Source organism: Diceros bicornis, chromosome 2, assembly GCF_020826845.1.
Source record: "Diceros bicornis minor isolate mBicDic1 chromosome 2, mDicBic1.mat.cur, whole genome shotgun sequence".
Lineage (NCBI taxonomy): Eukaryota > Metazoa > Chordata > Mammalia > Perissodactyla > Rhinocerotidae > Diceros > Diceros bicornis.
Genome location: NC_080741.1, coordinates 40,486,796 through 40,513,416, shown reverse-complemented (window position 1 = coordinate 40,513,416; position 26,621 = coordinate 40,486,796). Strand labels below are relative to the sequence as shown.

The 26,621-nt window shown below is 45.5% G+C and overlaps 1 protein-coding gene across 1 annotated transcript in view; it reads right to left on the bottom strand.

Moving 5' to 3' along the window:
* The window catches only part of ITGA9 (integrin subunit alpha 9), a 334,926-nt gene that overhangs the window by 219,151 nt on the left and 89,154 nt on the right, over positions 1-26,621 (bottom strand). The gene's annotated exons all lie outside the window — the stretch shown is intronic.

The window sequence follows — 26,621 nt, the reverse complement described above, 5'->3', positions numbered from 1 at the left end:
ATGGTTGTTTCACACCCCCGGGTTTTGGAATGGTTTGTTATAGAGCAAGAGTAACTGGGATATTGTCCCTCAAAGAACAGAATCACAATTTGAATGAGAATCCAAAGTAACAAACAAGCCAGGTCTTACAAACACTAGAAAGAGAGTGGTCCCAGCAGAAGGAGATGAGGTTAAGATCCCAGCTGTCTTTAAACATCTGTGGAGCCTGGGCCAATCACTTCTATGAAGTCTTCCTTGTATGAACTATAAAATGGGACTAATAGAACCTAATAAGACTATTGTAAGGATTAAATGAGGCAGAGCATACGAAGACCCTTTGAAAGATGTGAAGTGTGAGGCATTATTAATGTCGCATGTGAGGTCTTATCAATATCATATACATCTTCACTTTAGACACATGAGTTTCATGACTCCATAATGCCTGTTATGGCCTATTGGAAAAGTAGAATGCGAGAAGATGATGACAGTAGCAGCAGGTAAAAACTTAGACGAGCTTTAAAGAATTTTATAACTGTACCATTTTCCTCCCTCCAGCTATTTTCTCTAGAACGCACATTGATAGCTTCTATAAAACATAATCTTGGGTAAGTAGGAAAACTAAGAATTCTATTCCTAGAAGTGCACAGACTCAAACATCACACTTCCAGGTCTTTTGATGGCTCAAGACTTACAGTAACAATAACTAAAATGCATTGACTTTTTTCTGTAAGTGCTGGGTACAATTCTAATTGCATGACATGTATTACCTTATTTAGTCCTTACAGCAATCCTATTAAATAAGTTCTGGTATTATCTCAATTGTATAGGTGAGGAAGCTGAAGTGCAGGGAAGTCACATCACACAGTGATGAAGTAACAAAACCGGAACTGGAACACCAGGTGTTCTGAAGCAGGGCCATGCTTTCCACCACCGCACCAGAAGGCCTCCCTAAGGTAATTTTCTTGAGAGTAAAATGTGAACTCACATTCAGTTCATTTCCTATCCAATAATTGGGAACTTAAAAAGTGCTCTTCATAATATCCTGACACTCAAGCTCCCTTGAAGAAACACAAGAGAAAGATAAAAAGTACTTTCATCAGAACACAGTTAAGAAATATTTTCTGTTCTGCCTCCAACTGACTCGGTGCATGAATGACATGCTCACATCCCCAGAGCCCCTGGACGTGTTTATAGAGCAGGACCCAGCAGGTTCTAGCTGAATGTTAATGGGCCACGTCGCATGCCTCAGACCCTGGTGAAATTCTGAGACAGAACTCAACCAGCTACCGAAATAATTTACAAAACCCCACGATTCTCTCCAGCCCAGGCCCCATATGGCAGGCAGTTCAGTTTTCTTCTTTCTTTAATTAAAGATGCAGCATCATAAGCTGCTCTTTTGAATTTCTGAGACTGAAGGGCAAGTGAAAGGACAGAACGAAATAACGATGGGTCCTCAGATGGTGAGACATGACCGAGACAGGGACTTCTCCCTTCCAGGTTCCCCTGTCACATTCCAGCCCCAGGTATCCACTTGGCTTCCTAGTGGCTATAGGAGTAGAAAGCAGATTCCCTCCCCAGGGCCCAGACCTCCTTTGTAGTCTAGATGGATGGATCTAGAGTGTGGTCCCAGGACCAGCAGCATCAACATTTTCAGGAAGTGGTTAGAAATGCACATTCCTGGTTCCCACCTCAGACCCACTGAATCAGAAACTCCAGGGTTGGACCTAGCAATCTGTGTTTTAACAAGTCTTCCAGGTGATTCTGATGCCCACTGAAATTTGAGAACCACTGGTCTCAAATGAGAGCCACAGACCTGAATTATAGGACCACAAGAGGGCTCCAGTTCATCTTGTCTGAGTTCCAGCCCCACCTCTGGCTAATGTTTAGGCAGCACTCCTAGCCCCTTGAATCACTTCACACCCAGGACCCCTCTGAGTTTGCTAGGGCGGCTGATGTGATGAGCTCAGCCTTCTTGCCCAATTGTCTTGATCTTGCTCAGTCATCACTGCATTCATTGCAAAGCCATGGGCAACACAGATGTAGTCTTGTGAGACCCCCTAGCTCTTATATGCACAGCTCAGATCTTGCACACTTGCTCAATCTTTTGGACAACACGTGTATGTGATATGCTGCTTCCAGTTGACTGCCCTGCCCTGGGCTGATCCCTGGCCAAGGAGCAGCCACTCCGGGCACTCAGTATTGCTATGCATCCCCTTGCGCCCTTAGCAAGTGCCTCTGATGAGATGCCTCCCATCAACCAACCTCCCCAAGGACTGTCCATTGGGCTCGTTCTTCTGTTTTAAATTATCATCCCTATACGAATAGTCACTTTTGTTTGACACAGGTCAGTAAATTCTTACCATCAAACTGAAGCGTTTTCATTTATAAAACAAGTTTGATGAGGTGATCACTGTCTACCATGGTTCAACTTTTAAGTTAAGGAAAAAACTTTGTAGGTAACGTAAAATAAAAACTTTTAAAAAATTATCATCCCTAAAGTCTACATTTCCTTCTCAGAAAAAGCAGGTCATATGTTTCTGGCCTGGAGAGCCCCAGCGTCTTAGGAAATTGGACAGTGATGGGCCTAATATACAAAAAACTCATTGCTGCTGGATACATTCCTAGCATCCAATACAAACAGCTTCATTTAAGACGTTATTATTAGAATTAGAGCGTTTTATTTCTGTCCACCTCTCATCAGTAGGTTCTCATAACTTGGATTCTCATCCAGGACTAATCTGAACTATTTTTTCCTAATGTTTTCTCATCTCTCTACTCCCTGCAGTTATTCCATTCCATTCATATTCCCCTTTGGCGATTAAAAAGAAAAAGGATTAAAATAAGAACCTCTGTATTTTCAGAAACTGAAGGAAGCTCTCAAATGTCAAAGGTGCAAATGTTTCCAGTGGTCCTCACCCAGGTCAACTACAGAGGTAGATCCTCCTCCTCTGGGAACCTCACGAGTTCCTTGATTGGACTTATAATGAAATATCCCAAAGTGAGTCTGATAGATGATACCAAAGCACAACAGAATGGGGAAGGAGCAACCTGCTAGACAGAAGCAACCCAGATCTATCCATTCCAGAAATACGAACTTCCATGTAGTTCAGAAGAAATTTGCAAAACAATCTGGTCCCCAAACTGCTCACTGCAATTCATAGCTGCGTCATTCCTCGACTCCTGCCCCAAAGGGTCCCATCAGCTGAGATCCAGTTTGTGAATCTTTGGGACACTCAGTATGTAAGAATAGCGACAGCCAGAATAGCCCACAGGACTCTGAAGCTGTCCAGCAGAAGCTGCCAAGCACTTGAGAGGTGCATCCCGTTGGGTCTTTGCTGTACCCTTGAGAAGGAGGTCAGCCAAGGCCAGGGGTGGCCAAGCCCAGGGGAGAAATGCTTGGACTCTGAGGGATCAAGGCAGCTGCCTCAGGATGTGGCAAGATCACTGACGAACAGCACTTAGAGGGAGCTGGTTTCCCACAACTGCAAGATCCTCAGTTTAACACTTCTCACTAGCATGACTCAATGATATGCATTCTCAAAGCAGCTCTCAGTAGTACCAACGTTTTGTCATCAGTGTAAATTGGAGGCCAATTCTAATCTGCCTTCATGCTCAGCCACTACTTTGCCCCCTAGAGCCTACGGTCTGTCATACCAAGGTTTCTCAACATCTCCCATGCATACAAAGGCCATGCCACAGGACCTTTGCATGTGCTGTTTCCTCTCCCTGGAATGTCTTTGCTTCCCTTGATTCTACCCCAACTCCTCATCAATCCAGCAAACTCCAACCCATCTTCTGTGGTCCAGCTCCTCTCTCAAGTTTACTCCCTCCTGGCCTTGTAGATATCTACAAAACTAACCACTTCCTTCTGAGTCTCTCAGTACTTCATACTTGCATGTATTATGGCACTTATTTATACTACAGTTGTGTGTTTGTATTCATCTCTCCACTAACGTTGCCTTGTAGTCACATTGTCTTATTCATCTTTGTACTCCAAGGCCTAGAACAAAGCCTGGTATACAGAGTACCAGGATTTAATTCACATGAACTAATTAGATCAGAGCCCAGGAAGGTGATCATTTTGGCAACTACATCAGCATGGAGTATCACTTGATTCAAGGGCTAATCAATGTCAGTTGCAAATTCTGCCAAAGCCATCAAGAGAATCACAGGATTTTCAAGGAGTAGGACACTCAGGGAGCATCTGGTCCAAGCTTCTTCTTAGTGCTGGAGACAGAGATCCTAAGGCTCAGGCATGAATATCTCTGGGGACAAGAAACTCACTGCCTCATGAGACAGTCAACTGAATAAGGTGGAGCAGCCATAAGCCACAGGTGATGAACACATGAAACCCACCTGGTCCAGCTCTCTCTCCTCTGTGAGAAGCTTTGCTGAGGACTGTAGCTAATCCATCTCAGGATCCCCAGCACTTATCTCACCAAAGCGGAGTTCAAGTAATTGTGCTAAAAACAGATTCTTGAGGTAAGCACTCTTTAAAAAAATGTATGGCACTATCCCAATGTCAATTTCCTAGTTTGAGTAATGTACTACGGGTATGTAAGATGCTATCACTGAGTAAAGGGTCTATGAGAACTTTCTATACCATTTTTGCAATTTATGAGTCAAACTATTTCAAAATAAAAAATTATTAAAAATAGATTATATATTTACACGGGAGAGGGGAGATGGGAGCCAGGGTCACTGCCCTGAGGGTATGTGCCCGTAACGGAATGCTTTGGCCATAGACACAGTAAGGTTTCTCTGAGGTCCTTATCATCTATAAGAACTACTAAAATGATATGGTAAATTCCATTACTTCCATGACCTTGTCCTCTCACCCACTGTTTTATGCGTGTCTTGAGACCAGAGAAGTCTGATCAGTTTGTCTTCTAGTGTCCCTAACCCCACCCCAGGCCCATCCACAATATGAGGCATGTCCCTTCTTGTATTAGTCAACCTAGCCTTTCACCGGCAGCCAGGGTAACACTCCAGGCTCCCTAGGAAACCAGGGAAGGGAAAGTAAATGGACCCATAGGGAGCACCAACTATGTGCTAAGCACCCTCTGGGGCACTCTGCACAAGCTATCTCTGTGAATCCTCACTACAATCCCATGTTGTGTCCATTCCACATGAGAGGAAACTGGGAGACCCAGGAGGTAGGCAACGTGCCTCAGGTCACCAGGCCAGTGAGTGCAGAAGTGGAAGTCATAGTCCAGTTCGGTCCTCACTCACTGACGGCTCACTTCAGGAGACCCACTGACCCTTGGGTCAGCAATTACACTAGACAGGTTTTCAGAAGCCCAAGATCCAGCCTGGTTTGTTCAAACTCTTTCACTTCACTTATGCCTTGAATCCCAACACCCATTTCTACTCCTCTCTGGGTTGGTGTTTTGGAATGTCTATTAATCCTATGGGCTTCTTTTAGCTTTCTCCTCATTAAGTCTGGGTGGGGATGGGTGTGGCTGGAGATCCAGGCCCTGGGAATTTTGTTTTGGGCTCCAGGACCCTTCTGTGAAAGCACCAGGGCACAGGCCAGCAGGGTGTTTGTACTCGTAGGCATTCAACAGATGCCTGTTGAAGTAAAGGGGCAAATATATCCATCTTCGTGATGTGTCACAATTCTAAAAAAGACACACTTATCCAGTGGCTGCTTCCTCTGGTCATAAATCAGTAATAATTTAATGATGAGGAGGAGGAGAGAGGATCACATTTTCTTCCATTAAGATCAGCAATCAATTAAGCCTGCTAAAAGTCCAGCTAAATTTAGCAGGCAATGTAGGCTTTCAGAAAGTCCTCCACGGCATAGGAGGCCACTAAAAATACAACAAAACAATTAAGTCACCACAGGATTGATGGAGGTCTATAAATAGTGGGGACCCTAGAGATTGGTACTAGGGCCTGCCATACGTTTAAACGGGTCTTATCGATGAGAAGGACCTAGAGAAAAGTCTCTAGATGTGAAATATCACTACTTCCTTCCATTATTAAAATGTGAAGCTAAAGAATAGGATCTGCCTGAGTAGGGAGAAAAGAAATAAAAAGGTGTAAAGTCAAATTATTCAGAGAAAACTAATCTCCATTGGAGCAATATCTCCTAAACTTCAGGAGAAAAAAGTGTCCTCTGATCAAGTACATTTGGGAAATGTTGAAGACTGTGTCCCCCTTGTGTACATTGGTTTCTAAAGCTCCGGGAGGCCCTGCACTGAAGAAACTTGTCCAATATTAAATGCAGTGTTTTCCAGAATTTACTTAAATACAGAACTTTGTTTTGTTACTGACATAAAACCTGTTACCACTCTATGAAAAAAACGCTTTGGGAAATGCTGGTATAAAGGATAATATCCTTTATGTTGTCGATGTGATTTAAACAGGGACCTAAGTGTCACCAAAGACCGTTCCTTAAAAATGACCAGCCCGTGCATTACTGACATGCAGGATGACAAAAATATCCGTGACTGTCAGAAAAGGTGTGAGACTCCAAGCCAAGCCCAGTGTCTTTTGTACACAAGGCAGGACTTCCAGATGGGTGGGACAGAGTGTGAGGACAACACTAGGAACCAAAGCCAACATTGCAGGGCACATAAATTGCTATAACATTGACCCAGAAAAGCCAGGGATAGGCAGTTACCCTCCAGAAGTGACGGCCAGGTGCCCAAAGACGTTCACTGCAGCATGACGGTAATGGGGGAAATAAGAATTGAAATATCCAACAACAGGAGATAAGTAGAAAAAGTACCGGCACATACAGAATGGGGAAGTGGGATTCTCTACCCACAGACCCCCTAGCTCTGAGTTCAGCAAAGTGTGGGCTGAGCACCACTTGTACCACAACCCCCTGGAAGGGCTGGTTGAAAATGCACTGCTTCAGCCTAAGATTTAGCTATGACAATCCCAAATTGGGAGGTGGGGAGAGTTGCTGGCTACTCTCTCTGAAGCCAACCTTAACACATAGCAGCTCTCAGGTGACTGTTTTTCAAGCTGACCATCAAGCCATGTAATCTGACAGGTATTCATCTACTTATAATTACAATCAAACAGAATATTTTTATTCACATATGTTCTAGAGTATCTTAGACAACACACAGAAATTAACTCACACTGGATCACTGACCTAAATGTAAAAGCTAACACTGTAAACTTCTAGTAGTATATCTTGGGCGTATGTTCATCTTGGACATAGTCCAGCTTCTTCTAACATTCAGTGAACATTTATTGAGCAATTAGTCAACGTCAATTACTCTGCTAGGTGCTGGGGATGTGGAGAAAAATGAGACAGTCCCTGGTGCCAAATGTCTTACAATCTTTTAGGAGCTCTTTATGGCTTTGTCATTAATAAAATTATCCCAAACCTCTTTGAATCCATGCATATTTCTTGCCAGGACTACTCTGGCTGTAACCTAAGTTTATGGAACTTGTTGGCTCATTAATTGATCAGGTAAGGATACCATCTGCTAAACAGCGACATTTCTCTCACCAAGAGGATGGGAAGGAGGACATCAAGCCTGGGGAAGTACAGGATGGAAGAACAAACGTCAGATTCGGGGGAGCCCCACGGATAAACATCACTGTTTAACCCAGACCAACACGTAACTGCCAATGTGGCAGAAGAATGAAGTCAGCTGTGATTCCTGGTGACAGGATTAGATCAACCAGTTGGAGGGAACTGGCTAACAGGAAGGAATTAACACATCCATTCAAACTCCTTGTTGCAGGCATCTTCCTCCACTGCTGTTGATAAGGAGTAAAGATGGCTGGTTTGAATTTCTCCTCCTTTATTTTCTTCTCCTGACCTTTGTGGGGGGAGGTGGAGAAAAATGGCTAAAAGGTCAGACACAGAGGAAGAAAGAAATACAAACAAAGGGTATGGATAATTCACTAATGGAATAACAAACTGGAGACCCAAAGGAACTGGGGACCCTGAGTCCAAGAGGAAACAGGAAGTGGGGGGTTGGGGGACAGACAGACAGACAGATGCCTGTGGCTGCTCAGGGACAGAACTAGGAGGTGGCTGTGATTACACAGAGGTGGACTCTGGTTCAACGTAAGGAAGGACTTTCAGGTTATTTGTACCACCCAACGCTGGATGGGCTGCCAAACACAGTGAAGTCCTTCCACAACCGAAGTGGCCAGAGCTAAGGGATGCCTGTAGTGGCCCCCACTGCCCTATTCGTGGCTCTCTGCTCTGAGAACAGGAGGAACCCCATCAGCAGAGTAGCTGTAGGCAGAGGAGCTGCAGGAAGGCCAAAGGCGCATTTCCCAGGCCTTCCTACAGGTGGGGAACATTATTTGTGGCACACAGGAAATGCTTGAACTCTGACCTCAACAAAGGAAGCACTTAACCAGCAACAGTGCTTGCTTACTTCACCCACCTTTTGTACCCGCCAAAGCCTGAGTGTTAACAGGACTGACAAATGAGTCCCTGGAAGGTCTGTACTTGCACCTGTGGGTGAGGGGCACAGAAACTAGAAACACGTCTAGCCCCAAGAGCATCTTCACCCACTCACTCAGCCCCACCCCCTCTAAGCATGACCCCAGGAATCCCTACAACGCGACCAGTAGCTAAGCAGCAAGTTTGACCAGCACAGGGTCACCAGCAAACTGAACGAATACACCAGCAGAAAGCAATGGTGCCGACACTGTCAACAGCTGGATGGCAGTCACTGCACCTCCCCCAGGGCTTTCTGAAATGCTGGAGAGATTTTGCAGACCCTCGTCACCACATTCACGGACGCTGGGCTCCAGGAACTCCAGGTGAGGAAATTCATAAGCATGCTTCCTAATCATAATACGAAGGCAACCCTGATAATATTAAAATATTTCTCAGAACCTCAGGTAATCGAAGCTGTACTTTTAGTTAATTAAGGAAAGGCGTTCACATATGAATTCACACTCGGACCCCCTGCAACAATCCCAAAGTCTCCCAAAGTGAATGGGAGGTTTGATTCTAGACCTGCACTGTCCAATATGGTGGCCACTACCCACATGTGCCTAATAAGCACATAAAATGTGGCTAAAATACACACTTGATTTCAAAGACCTCTACAAAAAAGAACATAAATATTGCATTAATTTTTATGTTGATTACATGTTGAAATGACAATATTTTGGATAACAGGTTAAATAATATGTTATTAAAATTAACCTTCCCTTTTTAACTTTTTCAACATAGCTAATAGAAAACTTACAATTACATATGTGGCCTGTGTCACATTTCTAAAGGACCATGCTGCTCTAGAGTTTCCACCATGGGGACCACTCCTTTTTTTTTGCAGGGAAAGCTTGACCCTGAGCTAACATTTGTTGCCAATCTTCCTCTTTTTTTTTTCCTCCCCAAAGCCCCAGCGCAGGATTCTATAACCTAGTTATAAGTCCTTCTAGTTCTTCTATGTGAGCCACCACCACAGCATGGCAACTGACAGACGAGTGGTGTGGTTCCATGACCGGGAAGCAAACCCGGGCCGCTGAAGCAGTGAGCACCGAACTTTAACCACTAGACCATGAGGGCTGGCTCGAGCACTCCTGTCCTGGAGAAGGAAGAGAGGCATCACTGCCTCGAGGCCTCAGTGTGGCTCCCCTTCACTTAAATCCACTTCTTGCCACCAGGCATCCCAGCAAACCACAGAGCTGACTTTCTACACAGGGCAATTGTCTATATGGTTTTCCTAGTTATAGCCTTGAACCATTTCCTGACATTGTCTGGGTCCCTCCCTCATTCCTTCTGAAGTAGGTTAAGTAATCTGTGAAGGCAGGTGGATCGAGTGTCCATGTGACTGCACCATCACCATCTGGTGGGTCTCTGGTAGGAAACAAACAAAAAGCAAAATCATAAAAGGCTAAAAAGAGGCAGTGAGAACACCTGCTTGGAAATTCCAGCTCAGCGGATTTACAGAAGACTCTTACGTATGTGTTTGCATATTTTCCAGTGTGCTGAGCTTAGCACTTGATAAGCAAGGTCTCATTTTATCCTCGCACCGACACTGGGGTATATATCTGGCCCCTACCTTTTCCCTGTATTATGTTCATACCCAAGACCCAAGGATAGATTATCCAGAAAGAAATTCCTTATATTTTTTTAAATAAATGACCCCAAAATGGTATGTTGTGTGCATGTGTTCATATAGTCTCATCCACAAAATTCTTCCCAGGATCAGAAAAGTTTGATTCATTACATCAGAAAAAAAAAATCTCTCCTTTGAAGTTCATTCCATGAACTTCATGAACGCTACTCATCCTTTGAAATGGACACTAAGGAAGAAATGACACTGAAACCTAATCAATCATTTGACAAGTGTTTTGGGAGCCCTACTCCATATAATGCATGGCCCAGGGTAACAGTACCAAGTTCACAAGCTCCCTTCCCTAAAAGAGCTGATAACCTAATAGTGGAGATAAAATGTGAGTACGCAAGTATTATAGGCTGAACTGTGTCCCCCAAAAATTCATAGGTTGAATTTCTAAACCCTAGCACCTCAGAATGTGACCATATTTGGAGATAGGGCCTTTAGAGGTAATTAAGGTAAAATGGAGTCTTTAGGGTAGGCCCTAATCCAATATGACTGCTGTCCTTCTAATAAGAGGAGATTAGGACACAGCCAGGTACAGAGGGATGACCAGGGAGGACAGAAGGAGAAGATGGGCATCTGCAAGCCAAGGACAGAGGCCTTGGAAGAGACCAAACCTGCCAACATCTTGATCTTGGACTTGTAGCCTCTAGAACAGTGAGAAATAAATTTCTGTTGTATAAGCCATCCACCCTGTGGTATGACAGCACGAGCAGACTAAGACACCTAGTAACACAGGCTGGAAGAAGGCCCACAGCCGAGCCGGGGAGTGGGGGGAGAGGAGTGAGGGCCGAGAGGAATCAGGGCGGTGGGCAGTCACCCTGGAGAGGGAGCCTCGCAGCTGGGTGTGGAGAGAGAAGCAAGGTTTGCACAGGTGGAGGTGGTGGGAAGGGAGGAACAAGAGCAACAGCAACGAACCTGGAAGGATGGGGCGTGCCTGACTCGCCGAGTGGTAGCATTCAGAACAGACGCCCCAGCAGACCAAGGGCTCCTTGGAGGCAGGGCTCCGTCTGCCTGGTCTCCATCTCCCCAGGATTCAGCACAGTGGCGGGCACACAGTGGGCGCTCAATAAACGGCGTGGCACACACAATTTACCATCCAAATTGGAACGCTCTGAGAGTGAACGGGGTAACTATTAACGATTATGTTGGGACAACAGGCATAAACCAGCCCTGCCCCGGGCACGCCTGGACGTAGGTCACTGTATCAATGATGCGTGTAGAAGTGAACTGAAAATAGAGAAGCACAGGTGAGAGGTGCAAAGCTGAGAACTGGCCGAGTGAGACAGTGCCCCAAAGGCAGGTGTAAAACAACCTGAGCTTCTCAAGGGCGGGCCCGGGTCTCCTTCATCTTCACTGCCCTGCACCCAGCACAGCCTGACACTTGACACATACTGGTGGGCTGAATGCATGAACCAGACTTTGAGTTCCTCAAAAGAGGCTTAAACGACAGTTATTTTTGGGCTGGCCCCGTGGCTTAGCAGTTAAGTGCGCGTGCTCCACTGCTGGCGGCCAGGGTTTGGATCCTGGGCGCGCACCAACGCACCGCGTGTCCGGCCATGCTGAGGCCGCGTCCCACATACAGCAACTAGAAAGATGTGCAACTATGACATACAACTATCTACTGGGGCTTTGGGGGAAAAATAAATAAATAAAATTATTAAAAAAAAAATGACAGTTATTTTTTAAATGATTGAGGCCCTGGGCCAGCCCCGTGGCTTAGTGGTTAAGTGCGTGCGCTCCGCTGCTGGCAGCCCGGGTTCCGATCCCGGGCGCGAACCGACGCACCGCTTCTCTGGCCATGCTGAGGCCGCATCCCACATACAGCAACTAGAAAGATGTGCAACTATGACATACAGCTATCTACTGGGGCTTTGGGGGAAAAAATAAATAAATAAATAAAATTATTTAAATGATTGAGGCCAAAAGACTGGGAAGATCAAAGAGAAGGAAAGAAACCTCCATTCCCCCAGGCCTCTCCCCTGCTCTGGGCTCACCAACCCACATGTGAGCTTTTCTCCTGCCACACAGCACATTAGGTATGGACACACATGTGCAGGAGCAGCTGTGAGTCAAGTTCTCCAACTAACACGGGAAAGCCAGCACCGATTCACCCAGAGACAGGCCTCCCAGAGCCAGGGCTTCCTCTTCCTCAGATTGACTTGTTAATAATAATTAGAGCAATCATCATTTCTTGTGGGCCATGGTGTTAAGACTACATAATTTCTTCAAGGTCGCAGAACTACTTAGTTGCCAGATGGGATTCAAACCCAAGACTTTGCTGCTGACCAGTTGTGAGATCTTGAGTAAATTAAATGCTCTAAACCTCTGATTCGCCAACTCTAAAATGGGCTTTTATTTATATATCTATATAATTATAACATATAATTTACATACACAATAATAATTATATGTCATTGGGATCTTCTAAGGACTAAACGGGCATGTAAAACACTTGGCACATAGTAGATGTTCAATAAAAGATAGCTATTATCACTATTGGTGTTACTATTTAATTTCTTTTTTATTTACACAGCCCTAACGCATTTAGAAAAAGAAGCAAGTTTTGGTCACCCTCTTCACATGAAACTTCTGGGATGCATACAGATAGATTGTTCCTTGGACCCACCATTATCCCAACTCTAATGACAGAGGGCTAGGTCTGTGTTGTGAGAAGACTCGAAAAGCCACCTGCCAGCAGCTGCTTGGAAGGGGTGGATTTCCTCAGTGTGGGGGCTTTCTTGGCTGCCTGTAGGTGATAGAACCCTTTCTGTCATCCACACTCACCACAGCCATCCTCAAAAATAGAGGTCACCCAAGAGGCCGGTGCCTCGCTGTCACCTGCTAGGGAAGAAAATCCATGACCACCATTTTCTCACAAATGCAGGAAGAACCCACGTCATCTCTAAGTTGGCTTCTCATTCTGTTTGCCCAAGAGAGCAGACCCAAGGAAAGGAGAAGGAAACACTCATTTAAAATTATTCTGCTTCATAAGAGCTTGTACTTAAGAAGTTCCTAGTCTTTAGGGAAGAGAAATAAATTTCTGACATGGCGGTGCACAAAACACTCCAATGAAGTTAAACAGAACTGCTGAAAAGAGCAGTCATGCTAGGTTGACTGCTGACAATACTGTCCTTCGAGCAACAGGCAGCGAATGAATGGAGAAGAAATTGCAGTCCACACCAGCCCTTCTGTAAGGGGCATGCCCTCTATTGCCAAGCACCAGTGTGAGCCAGTGAGCCGCACAAGGTCACGAGAAAGCTGGAGTGTTCCTACTAGAACGACGGCTCCAGGCCATTGATGAGGAACTCGCTCACCATCAGTGTGAGGGGAGAGGCATCTGGCCTTGGAGGCCCACTCAGCCTGGATGACTGCCAGCTGATGGTCTTCATCCTTTGACTCTTTCCCTGTAACTCCTGGTACCTATTTCTTCTAGCTCCTTGCTTTGCAGAGTGTGGTCCATGGCCCAGCAGCATCGGCATCACCAGGGAGCTTGTTAGAAATTCACTCCAGACCTGCTTCATCAGGATCTGCACTTAACAAGGCCCCAGGTGACGGTGTGCACATTAAAGTTGGAGGAGCCCTTGTAAACTGGCTCATGAAGATAATTCAGTGGCTCTGACTTGCTCTATTCCGGGCAGAGAAGGAAGATGTCAGCTGGGAGAGTTGTGTAACCATTTGCCCTCTTCTCTTCCCACATCTCTCTCTTGTTTGCTCCTTAAGTTCTATTTTTTTTCACCATCTGCTTCTAATCATTTAAAAAAAATCCCCCAAACACCTATGAAACGAGTCTTGACCCATTCCAAACACAGAGGCAGCGAGGCAGAGTAAAGGATTTACGGGGCTGAGAAGGGAAAAAGGGGCCCAGTGTTTTCCAGACCCCTACTATGAAGTTGGTAGTCTTTTTCCCATTTTCAGCAGAGGAAACTGAAGCATCTTGCCTAAGACTATGTGGCTGACAACAGACCTAGGCAGCCCAGGCCAGGCCAGGCCATCCCAAGCAGGAAGAGTGCTTCAATTCACGTGCTTCACAGATGCCAAGTCGAAAAGGTCTCTCTCTACCCAGTACCAGCAGGAGCATCAGAAAGGAGAGCCTTTACATACTAAAAGGCAATTCTGTAATACGTCTCAAACCCTAAAATGCCCTCCCCTTGTGACCCAGTAATTTCATCTCCATCCTCTACACCGCCACCTTTTATATAGTTTCATGCCACAGAGAAGAAAACAGAAAACACCAGATGCAAGATTGTGACACTCCTTGAATGATCAATTTAGGGTGAATGCAAGATTGTGACATTCTTTGAATGGTCACCTCAGTGTGAACCATGCAAGTTTCTGGGTCCTAACACTGTTCTCCCCCACTGTATATGGCATACAGACACATGTATGTGGATATAGACATGTATGTGTGAACATTCCAAAAGAAGCCAGGAGAGAGAGACTATGCTCTATGGCATTCTCGAAACTCAGGTTTTAATCAATGTTTCTGAGTACAAAGTGAAACAGTCAACTTGACTTCAACCCAGTTATTTGCACTTCCATTTGGCTGTGAGGCTTGACTTCTACGGCCAATGTCCTGTGAAGACTCCATGTTCTATTGTAGCAGAATCTGCAACTTGCATGCCCAGTGTCCATCCCTCCTCCTCCTTTAATAATCAAACTTCAATATCTGCACTGCCAAATACGGTAGCCACTAGCCACATGTGGTTAAGTTTAAACTTAAATTAATTAAAATTAAATAAAAGTAAAAATTCAATTTGTCAGTGGCACTAGTTACATTTCAAGGTCTCAATAGTCATATGTGGTTAGTGATCACCATACTGGACAGTGCAGATATAGCACATTTCTATCCCAGAAAGTTCTACTAGACAGCAAAGCTTTATACTGTTAGGGTTTGTAAGATGTCCAGCTAATACTGACATCTCCCAACCTCCTTTAAGATATGGATAGTCAATGAGTTGTTAGAAGTCATTGAAGGCTCTCTAAAGAGACCTCAGATCAGATGACAAGAGCCTTGCCCTTCCCCCTTCTTCCTACAAGGAAAGCAGACACAGTGGCTGGAACTCAGCAGCCATCTTGGGACCATGAGGAAAAGGTGCTCCTAGTGTTGGAGTGCCCACTAGGAATGTCCTTGGTTCTCTTCTCTATCTCTCTCACTACCTTGGTGATCTCATCAAATCTCATGGCTTTAAACACAATCTATCTGCTGATGACTCTCAAATTTACACCTCCAACGCAGACCACTACTCAAACTGCAGACTTGTATGTACACATCTCCCAGTTCACCATCTAATAGTCCCCTCAAAATCAGTGTGTCTACAAATGAACTCTAGATCTTCCGCTAAAAACATGGTCTACTTGCAACCTTCCCTATTCCAGTTGAAGACAACACCACTTACAACTCCATGCTTCTAGTTACTCAGGCTAAAAATCTTGGAGTCACTTTTGACATCTCATTCCCTCATACCTGACAACCAAACTCTCAGGATCCACCTTCAAACCGTATGCAGAATTCAGCCACTTCTCCCCACCTCCACTGCTATCACCCCAAGCAGAGCCACCAACCTCTCTTCCTGGGACGCTCAAATAGTCTCCTCACCATGTCCCTGCTTCTATCCCACCTCCTACAAGCCATTTCAACCCAGCAGCCAGAAAGGTCCTTTTAAAATACGGACCCCTTACTTTGAAGGGGAGAGTATGACGATGTCACTGCTCTGCTCAGATCCCTCGACGGCTCCCTCTCACTCAGAGTGAAGGCAAAGTCCTTCCCACAGCCTGTGAGGCCCGAAGTGATCTGCCCACACCTGCCACTGCCACTCGGACCTCCACTCTTCCCGTTCTGCTCCCACACCAGCCTCCCTGCTCTTCTTCAAACACACTGAACACTTCAGGACCCTCCAGGAATCCACATTGCTAACTCCCCACCTCCTTCAAGTCTTTGCTCAAATCTCACCTTCTCAATGAGGTCACCCTGCCCACTCTAACCCTCACTCTGCACTCCCACCCTGCTTCCCACCTGCTCTATTTCTTTTCTTTTCTCCGTAGCCTTCATCACCTAATACATTTTACATTACTTCTTTATTATATCTATTGTGTGTCTGCTCCACTAGCATGTAAGCTCCCAGAGGGCAAGGATTTCCATCTGCTCACTGATGGAGTTGAGGGCCCACACGGCCTAGGACACAGTAGGCACTCGGTCATATTTCCTGAATAAGTAAAAAGTCAAGAGAATTGCACCCTTGAGCCACTGAAATAACACCATCAATTTCTCTTTCTCCGGAAATCTTATTATATGAGAAAAGGTCATCTTGATGTGCTTAAGCCCCTGTAGTCAGGTCTTGATTCCTGGCAGCTGAATGCAATTCCTAACTGATACCTCTGTGAAAGCCAAGGGTATTATGTTGTATTCACAGATCAGTGAGAACTGGGAACTCCTCACAGATGCCATGGTCCTGGAAGCCCTACTAATGACCCAATTTATCCAGCAGGTGCTGGAACTTGCCTCTGCTCCAGGGAGAAGAGGAGAAAGGTGGTGAAGCAAGTTATCCTATTATCACAATCATCTCCTTCAAATACTTAGCTGGCTCGGCAGAAGAGGAATTCTCTGGGCAGAGCTCCCAGTGCCACCCTTACCCAGATACAGTCATCACCCTCTAACGGATGTTTTTATCCATGTTCTATCTTAACATGAGGCATAGCACGAGGGGGAGCTCTCACCCGCTACTTCCCCTTCTCGCAGTTCCCACCTAAACACATGACTTTCATTATCAGTCTGGATTTGAGCCACTCCCTCCAGCCTCCTGCAGCCAGCCACAGAGACAGCACTGGATGCCCAGCGAACCAGCCCCATGGTCCACTGCCTTTGCAGGAAAACACTGCAGCTGAGTGCACTCAGCTCATCCATCCTTGTTCAGAGGCCATCGTGGGCCCTTCCGCAGGGAGCTGGATATGTCTCAGACACAGATGCTCTACTTGGGAGGAGAGACAGCTACGCCTCCTTCCAAACCTGGGGTCTGTGTGGCCTGGTCGAGGCGGCCTTGAGGGTGGACTGAAGGATCAGCTACTGGGCCGGCCCCATGGCTTAGCGGCTAAGTGCGCGCACTCCACTACTGGCGGCCCGGGTTTGGATCCTGAGCGCGCACCAACGCACCGCTTCTCCGGCCATGCTGAGGCCGCGTCCCACATACAGCAACTAGCAGGATGTACAACTATGACATACAACTATCTACTGGGGCTTTGGTGGGAAAAAAAGGAGGAGGATTGGCAATAGATGTTAGCTCAGAGCCGGTCTTTCTCAGCAAAAAGAGGAGGATTAGCATGGATGATAGCTCAGGGCTGATCTTCCTCACGAAAAAAAAAAAAAAAAAAAAAAAAAAACGAGGATCAGCTACTATAAAAAGGCTGGTTCCCAGGCCTGTTGCTCCCTGAACCATGTGGGGCTCACTTATTAGGTCAGAGAATTCTAAATGACTGGGAATGGTTGCCTCAGAAAGGAGTAGAGAAGACAAGGAAAATAATTATTTGGGCCACCTTGATATGCTGCTACTGATGAGAGCAACTGGTGAGAAAGGGCAAGACCAGCCCTTAGCTTCTACTTGATCAAGTCACCAAGCAAGAAAACCAAAGGGCTGAAGACTCAAGCAGCAGCCTGTCCACCCGCACTAATCAGGACTGGACCAAATTCAGTCTCAGAAGCAAGGAGATTTCCAGGGCTCCGACAGTCCTATGGGAGGTAATCTCTCCCCTTCACCAGACCCCTTCCCTCCTCCAAGCAAACTCAACAAACAGCTCATTACTCTCTAGTGTGTAGACGGTGGCTGAACAGAATCTCAACATGTATACATGGGGTAGAGGGTGAGGAAGGAAGAGCTCGATAAATTTAAACAGAATCTTTTCCATTATTTTAAATGGCAACTATTAAACCGTTTAATAACTGCAGTCAAAATACAGAGTGCCTCTGAACCAAATGTACCGATATAAAAGCTATGGTCTGATGGTCAAACTGATCCCACAAATTTACTTTCCTATTATTTGTCAATTTTAAAAGCCAGAGGAAATGAAGAAAAAAGACTCTGATAATCAAACATCTCTGTGTAAGGCATGACTTGAGTGATATGACCGACCAACTTATCACCAAACTCAAGAGATACAGTGGTTACAGCCAGTGGAGCTCGCTTCAGGTGGATTGCAAGAGCCAACTGTTAAATCTTTAGAGAGTTTATGAGCCAGTGGTTAAAACAGCCATCATTCAAATTAAATTGCATAAACTTATAATCAAATAAATTATACTACTAATTTCCATATTATCACACTTCACATTTTCCCTATTAGAGAGGATCATAGAGAAATATGGCTGCCTCCAAAATTCAAATTAACTCCTAAAGTTTGCCACAATTAAAAGTGAATATTTAAACACCGAACTACCATAAGATCCAGCAATTCCACTTCTGGGTATTTATCCAAAGAAAACAAAAACACTAACCCAAAAAGATATCTGCACCCCCATGTTCATTGCAGCATTATTTATAATAGCTGAGACATGCAAACAACCAAAGTGTCCACTGACAGATGAATGGATAAAGAAAATGTGGTATATACGTACAATGGAATATTATTCAACCATAAAAAGGAAGGAAACCCTGTCATTTGTGACAACATACATGGCCCTTGAGGGCATTATGCTAAGTGAAATAAGTCAGAGAAAGATAAACACCATATGATCTCACTTATATGCAAAACCTTAAAAAACCAAACTCATAGATAGAACAGATTGATGAGTGGAGGGTGGGCGAAATGGGTGAAGGGAGTCAAAAGGTACAACTTCCAGTTATAAATAAGTCCTGGGGATGTAATGTATAGCACCATGACTATAGTTAATAATACTGTATTGTATATTTGAAAGTTGCTAAGAGTAGATCTTAAAAGTTCTCATCACAAGAAAAAAAAATTGGTAACTGTGTGGTGACGGATGTTGACTAGACTTACTATGGTGATCATTCTGCAATATATACATACATCAAATTGTTATGCTGTACACCTGAAACTAATATTATGTCAATTATACCTCAATCTTTTAAAAAGTGAATAACTCCAGAGGTAATTCCAAAATAGGAACTACTAAAAGATGATTACTTTGAAGGGAATCACTCTTGTAATGAATATGTAAGTTGTAGGTTTGAGGAGGAAAGAAAATCTTTGTAATCCTTTATAATCACATCTCAAATATAAAGACAAAACCAGGGAGATAGAATACATTATCATGTGTGACTTCCAAAGAATATTGGTGTCATATGGGCATCAACAGTATATAGGTAAACCCCAGTGTAAGTAAACAACCGTAAACAGAAAGTTGCCTCTTAGAATGAAAATTTCACCCACAACAATTGTGATAAGCCTTGTATCATATAAAGTACAAATAAGCTTATAATAAAACTACTGGAACACCAATGCCATAGCTCTATGTTTATTTATATCAGCCTCATTTCAAAAAAGGATTTGAGGTGGGCAAAGCCACTGGATTAGAATTACTACACCTGCCTTTACTAATTATAATGTCTCCTGTGGCACTGTTGCAGTGCAGAAAACTAAGAACCCTTCATTCCACCCCAGAAAGAAACCAGTGGCCAAACAGTCCTCATGGAAGACATCAACACTCATGTGGAACATTCACCACACCCCTTCCATTCTTGGTTCCTCTCCAGTTTGCTCTCCAGCTACGCACACGTGGCCTCCCAGAGGAGGTGGTCAAAGCAACCCACACTCAGTGGGCTGACTTCAAGCGTGGTCGCCAAAGCCAAGATTCCCAGTTTCCTTAGTAACACCCATGTGACAAGAGCATATCGAATGAGCAGCTTTACAACTGAGCTAGACAATGATGGTGGCTTCCCACATATCAATTCTACTCATCCCAGTCTTCCCTCTTCCTCTGCCCTACTTTCCAGCACCCCTTTAGCAAACATTCGGGCCATTTGTGCCACCTACAGACAAAGAGAGCCTGCCAAAGGTACAAATCTGACTGCAGGAATGAAGAAAAATCTCCCCATTTTTCCTTGGACACCCCATGGCTGAGAGGCTAGGCCTCTGCAGGACACACATCCAAGGCCACCTCAGGGACCAGGGCCCCTCCATCTGCCCTCTTCAGAGGTCCTAAGAAACCCTCGACCAGGACACTACAAGTCTGGGGCAGGGAAGAGGAGCTGACTGCAGGAGGGGACATTCCATTCATGTTTAAGGGCTACCCCCCTTCCCAAGGCAGGTTGAGAGTTTTCCAAAAAGGGACCCTGAACTACTTCTAGAGAAGCAAACTGAGATTGCTAGTCTACAAACTCCAGATGAAGTCAGCTTGGAGCTGACATCTAGAAGATCCCCTGCATAGGTTACATAAACCTAGGGGCAGTCTTTCAACAGAAGACCACACAGACACGAAAAAGAACAGGGAAACTACATGTACCAATATGCAACAGCCTCCAAGACGCATTTAAAAAGACAGGTTTGATTGAAATATAATTTACATGTAATAACATTCACTAGTTTTAAGTATACACTTTGATGAGCTTTAATAAATGTATTCAGTCATATAACCACCACCATAGTCAGGATCTAGAATCTGTTCATCACCCCAAGAAGTTCCCTCATGCCTCTTTGCAGTCAATCATCACCACCTCCCTCTCCCCCACCAATCCCTGGCCCCTGGAAACCACTGATCTGCTTTCTGGGTGTCATATAAATGGAATCATTATACTAGTAGCCTTTTGTGTCTGGCTTCTTTCACTTGGCATAATGCTTTTGAGATTCATCCACGTTATTGCGTATATCAGTAGTTTATTCTTTGTTATTGCTGAGTAGTATTCCATTGTACGGATTTACCAAACCCTGTTTATCCATTCTGCCGTCGGGCATTTTAAAAAGTAAGCTGCACGACCATATGCCACACCGTGCTACCATTTGTGTAAAACAAAAGGGGTGCCCATACACAGATTTGTGTATTTATTGACAAGCTCTTGAAAGACACACAAGAAATTGGAACCATGGCTTCCTTTGGGAGAGAAATGGGGTGTCTGAGAGACATCCTTTCTTTGTACATTTTAGTACAGTTTTAAAAATGTCTGCTATGTGCATATACTACCAATTCAAAAAAAAAATTTAAGACAACCTCCTACATCTAAAGTCTGCATCCCCTATTCCCAAAACTCACAACTTTTTTTTTAGCTATTTCTCTGACTTATCAAGATGAGCAACAAATTTAGCATGTTATTTTCCAGATAAAAAAGGAAACTTTCGGGGCCGGCCCCGTGGCTTAGGGGTTAAGTGCACGTGCTCCACTACTGGCAGCCCACGTTCGGATCCCAGGTGCGCACCAACGCACCGCTTGTCTGGCCATGCTGAGGAGGCGTCCCACATACAGCAACTACAAGGATGTGCAACTATGACATACAATTACCTACTGGGGCTTTGGGGAGAAAAAGGGAAAAAAAGGAAGAGGATTGGCAATAGATGTTAGCTCAGGGCCGGTCTTCCTCAGCAAAAAGAGGAGGATTGGCGTGGATGTTAGCTCAGGGCTAATCTTCCTCACAAAAAAAAAAAAAAAGAAACTGCTGTTTTCTTTTCTCCTCTTCCTCACACAGAATTCTTATTTACTACAACTTAATCTCCCTTCCTGGGCCGGCCCCGTGGCTTGGCGGTTAGGCGCGCGCGCTCCGCTGCTGGCGGCCCGGGTTCGGATCCCGGGCGCACACCGACACACCACTTCTCTGGCCATGCTGAGGCCGCGTCCCACATGCAGCAACTAGGAGGATGTCCAGCTATGACATACAACTATCTACTGGGGCTTTGGGGGAAAAAAAATAAATAAATAAATAAAATCTTAAAAAAAAAAAAAAAAACTCCCTTCCTTAACTGTCTACTTCTTAAACAAACTAAAAGCCTTCGACACCTCTGAAAACTACATTTGACAGATCCAAACATTGTGCAAACTCACAGCCCATCAGTGATTGGAGCTTGTTGTGAAGGCATCTTGTTGGATGTGTGAAAATGGAAACAAAGTAGAAGACCTGGGCAGAGCCCAAGGCGTGACCTCTGAGAAGTCGTGGTGGCCTGTGTAATGCCCTGCCCTTTGCCAGAACAAGCATCTGTCGCCAAAAGTGACAAAGGAGCTGCAGTAACTCAAGGTTCAGACTCCTTGGAAAAATCCTCCAGCAACATAACAGTCTCATGAACATCTGCAGCTACTCAGAAAAGCCAATGTGCTTTCCCTATTCCCCTGTCTGGTGTGGAGTGGTTTTTTCTTCCTCTTACATTAATCCTTGCTATTGGCTCTCTTGACAGTGTCTGACACGTGGTTTTGCTCACCAAAGGTTTCCTGAAAGCCTCTAGAGGGTGTCGCTGATCCTCACAGCTGGGAATGACGCAACTGACCCCAAACTCAGACGTGCCTGGGCTTCTCCACTGTCATTGTGTAGACTCAAAACTGTCACCCTGGTTTCCCAGCTCCTGAAGAGGCTGCTCATTTGCCTCTCATACATCTGACCTCACAAAGGGCTGGCTTTCTCAAGGTATTGGGCGGGACTTGAGGATGGAGCACAGTTGCCGTCCGGTTAATACACGTAAACCAGAAAACAACGGAGTAATGATAGGACCCCAGTATTTAATCTTCGGCATGGGCCGTGCATCCCAACTCTCTTCTCCATCCTTTCAGGCCATCACTTCCCAGCAGTAGGTCCACAGAGTGGTGAGCAGGCCCCATCCCGATCAGACGCTCCCCATGATCCCACACTCCAGCTGACCCGATAGGTCATTCAGAAGGTCTGGTTTGACAAGTATTTATTTTGTGCCTATCACCCCCAAAGCAGAAGTCAGGCAGCATGAAATAAGCTCTGAGAAGACAGGAAGCCGATGGCGGCAACCCTGGGCCAAGGACATGGCTGGCTGAGGACATTTAAGACCTGTGGGCTGACTGAGCCTTGAAGAACAGACAGACCTTCAGCAAGCAAAAGGATTGAGGCACACCCCATGAAAGCAGAGCACGGCTTCCCAGACGGGGCTCATGACATGGCTTTCCACAGCACACGGCATTGCTCTATAAAAGGACCCACTTTGGAAAGTCAACCCCAGTCAATACACCTGCAATCCTGATTGCATCAGGAGGAAAGTTCAGTTTGGTGCCAGTAGGTCTTTACTACTTCCCTAGCCCTCCATAACTTCCCCTTCTAACACACAGGAAGAGCGGCCACTTCTTCAAAGACTTTGGCAAACAGCAAAATCCCGTTAGAATTCAATGACATTGTTGTGTCTTCAGTGTATTTATTTTTACAGTTACTTTCTGTTTTGGCATGAGATAACTGGTTTTCTGCTTACAGGAGGGTACAAAGTTTCTGTTTTAAATTACTTTATTTGAGGCAAAAAGTCTGATGATTTAAAGAAAAAATATGAAATAAAATACCACAGGAGGCGCATATTTAAGACAAAACAAAATGCAAAAAAAAACATGCAGGTGGTACGGGGTTGTACATGGATATGTCAAAAACCGGGCTCTGATGACTACAGGGCCAGAGATGCTGAGGTGAGCAGCACAAGAACCAAGGCAGGGAAGCATGAGAGGCACGTTCCTGGACAAAAAGGGTGGGTTCACCTTGGCAAGATGTGATGTGATGCCGAAGATGAGGCTAGAAAGGTAAACTGAGGCCCAGTTGTGGAGCGCCTTGAGGCTGAGGGGAGGTGTGTGGGCTCTCACCTGTGACCATGGGGATCCACAAGAGGTTTCCAGCCCGCTTCACTAGGAGAAGGGGGCCCATCCCCAAAACTGGGCTGGTTTGGGGGACGAGGGGAGATAAACTGGGGCATGCGGACTCTGAGGCAGAGAAGCCAAGGAAGCAGCTAGAACTGCCTCAGCTGTGCTGACCACAGTGAGGCCTTGAGAATGGACCCAACACCCCCAGGAGGACGGGGCTTATCACAGAATTCTATACCTCTTGGAGGCCCCCCAAGGGCCGTGCATGGAACAAAGCATAGGACAACACAGCTAGCCTTGGAGGCAGGTATGAGCCCAAGTCGTCATCTAGGATAGAGATACTTATCACCATATATGGAATGAAAACTTCTAGGGAAAAAGAGGAAAAAAAAAAAAGATTGGAATAGGCTTAAAGAAAAAAGAAAAAAATACCTAAAGATAGCCTAAACAAAACACACCCAGCCCCTAGTGCCTGTCTCACTGTCTGCTAGCCATATGGTGTGCGATAAGCCAGAACGCTTTTATTTATCTTCCTCACTGTCTATAAAGCCGAGAGCCAGCCCCACGGAGAAGGCTCCACTTGCCGCAGAGGCTGCACAGTGCTCTCACGCCCTGACGACCTGCTCCCAGTCCCCAGGCCCCGCTCCAGGAGGTGGCCAGGCTGCCACTCCCTCCCCCCAGGCTTGCTGCCCGCCTCGGCCCCACAAGAGACACTGCCTCCACAGCTGCTTTCCCACAACCGGAGAAACCACAGGCCACGCCAACTGGGCCACACTGTGGTCAGCCAGCCAGCTCACTAGCGTTCACCCTCACTGGCCCACTCTCCCGTTCACCAGGGTCCATAGCCCAGACCTACCTGGTAGAAAAAACTCTCCTCATGCCTATAAATTATCAGTCACCTTGAGCACCACTTAACAGGGATGCTGCCTCTTGAACCAGAAAGGCCTCAGAGGCTCGTGCCTTCCTGCTGTATCCCACTACTCCCATCTCCTTGCATGAGAAAATAACCAAGCAATAACCGTATCCAAATTTCTCTAGGTTCAAGTTCACTGAAGGCCTGCTCTCTTGCTCTTCCCTAAAACAACCCAAATAATCACAATAAAGATCTGTGCTCGCTCTGCATTCCTGAGCCCTGCCCTCAGCTTCCAAACTCTTCTGACCACCATCTCAGTCTCTCTTTTTGTCAGCCATGTTGTGACTGAATGGAGAAGTGCCACTTGTGGGATGGAAGGACATCAGTAAGGCTGAATCGTCCAACAGGATGCCCAGTTAAATTTGAAGTCCAGATAAATAATTTTTAGTATAAGTATAGCCCATGCACTATTTGGGATATACTTTACTAAAAAAATTATTTGTTGTTTATCTGAAATTCAGATTTAACAGAGAATCCTATATCTTTATTTGCTAAATCTGGCAACTCTGAATAACAGGAAGCAGCAGGACTGACGGCCTTGGGCAGTCCTGCTCTTCCCCAGTTAACCCTCAGAGGCCACCACGGAAACAGTCCCGCCTCTGGCCTGCACCTTATTATTGCTGTTCCCTGAGTGCACTCTGCAAAGGCCTGCAGGTTCTGTATGGCCCTATCTTGAGGCCAGGACCCTGGCAGTTACACATGAAGGGCAACCTGTCAGCCAAAGCAAGAAGGGCAAACCTCTCAGCTCATTTGACAAGCCCTGAAGGAAAGCATTTGTAAGAGACCCAGTATGAAAACCAAGAGAAGAAGCCCCGCCTCCAGGAAGTATGGAGACACCAAGCACAGGCACTTAAAGGCCTGGCAGTTTGGACGTGAGCCTGTCCTGGGCAGCCTCACACCCCCAAGGGCACCCATGAACCAATGTAATCCAAGACCTAGAGGGATGGTTGGCTGGTTGGCTTAGCAGGAGCATGAACTGCTTTATAAATGGCCTTCATCCAGGGCCTTAGGGCAGCTGGTCTGGGCAGGCCCCAACACGAGTCCTGGCAGGACATGTAGCCCAGTCCCCCTGAAAAGCATCTCAGGGGCATGGACTCATGGGCTCTGGGCCAGACCAAATGCCCTGGACGTGTGGGGCATTTCTCTATATACATCCCAGAAGCATCTAGAAGCAGCTGTTATTCTCTTGATCTGGCACTAACAATGCAATAACAGAATAACACTTCATTTCCAACCTGTAGACTATTTTTGCTATTGTCCAGAAAGCCACTAGCTAATAATATGAGGTTGAACCACATGAAATTGCCATTTTTATAAGTCAAGAATGTTAGAATATTGGCAATTGTATATGACTTGACCAAATAAGAATACTGCTGAGAGCCTGCTCTGTATCAGACTCCATGCAAGGTCCTTTAAGTATATTCATCGTGTAACGTTTAATCCTTACGACCACCCTTCAAGGTAAGTGTTACTGTGTCCATTTTAGAGATGTAGAAACTGAGATGCAGAGAGGTCAAAGTACTCATCCACCTGGACATAAACCAGGTCTGTTTGGCTCCAAAACCCACATTCATTTCACCCACCATGTGGCCTGGGTCATGTGGGTCCTCATATCTCCTGTGTTCTGCCTCTGCCTCTGCCTGTGGGTCAGTGGCTGGCCATTCCTGCAGCATCGAGCACTACCAGGACTCCCATCCTACCAGCACCCGCCTGCACAGGGGCCACTCTGTAGCTAATCAAAGCCTGGCCTTCTGAATTAGCAGCAAAGTGTATTTAACAATTTCAAGAGGAGAAAAACATTTGAAAGTTTATTTAGAGAAGGTAAAAGGGCCAAAAAATGCACTCCTAAAATAAACAGAAAGTAATCAAGGGAAAGAAATCTAGTCCAACAAGTTTTTAAATGCCTTAACCGTGACTATGAGCTATGTAGTGGTCCACTGGG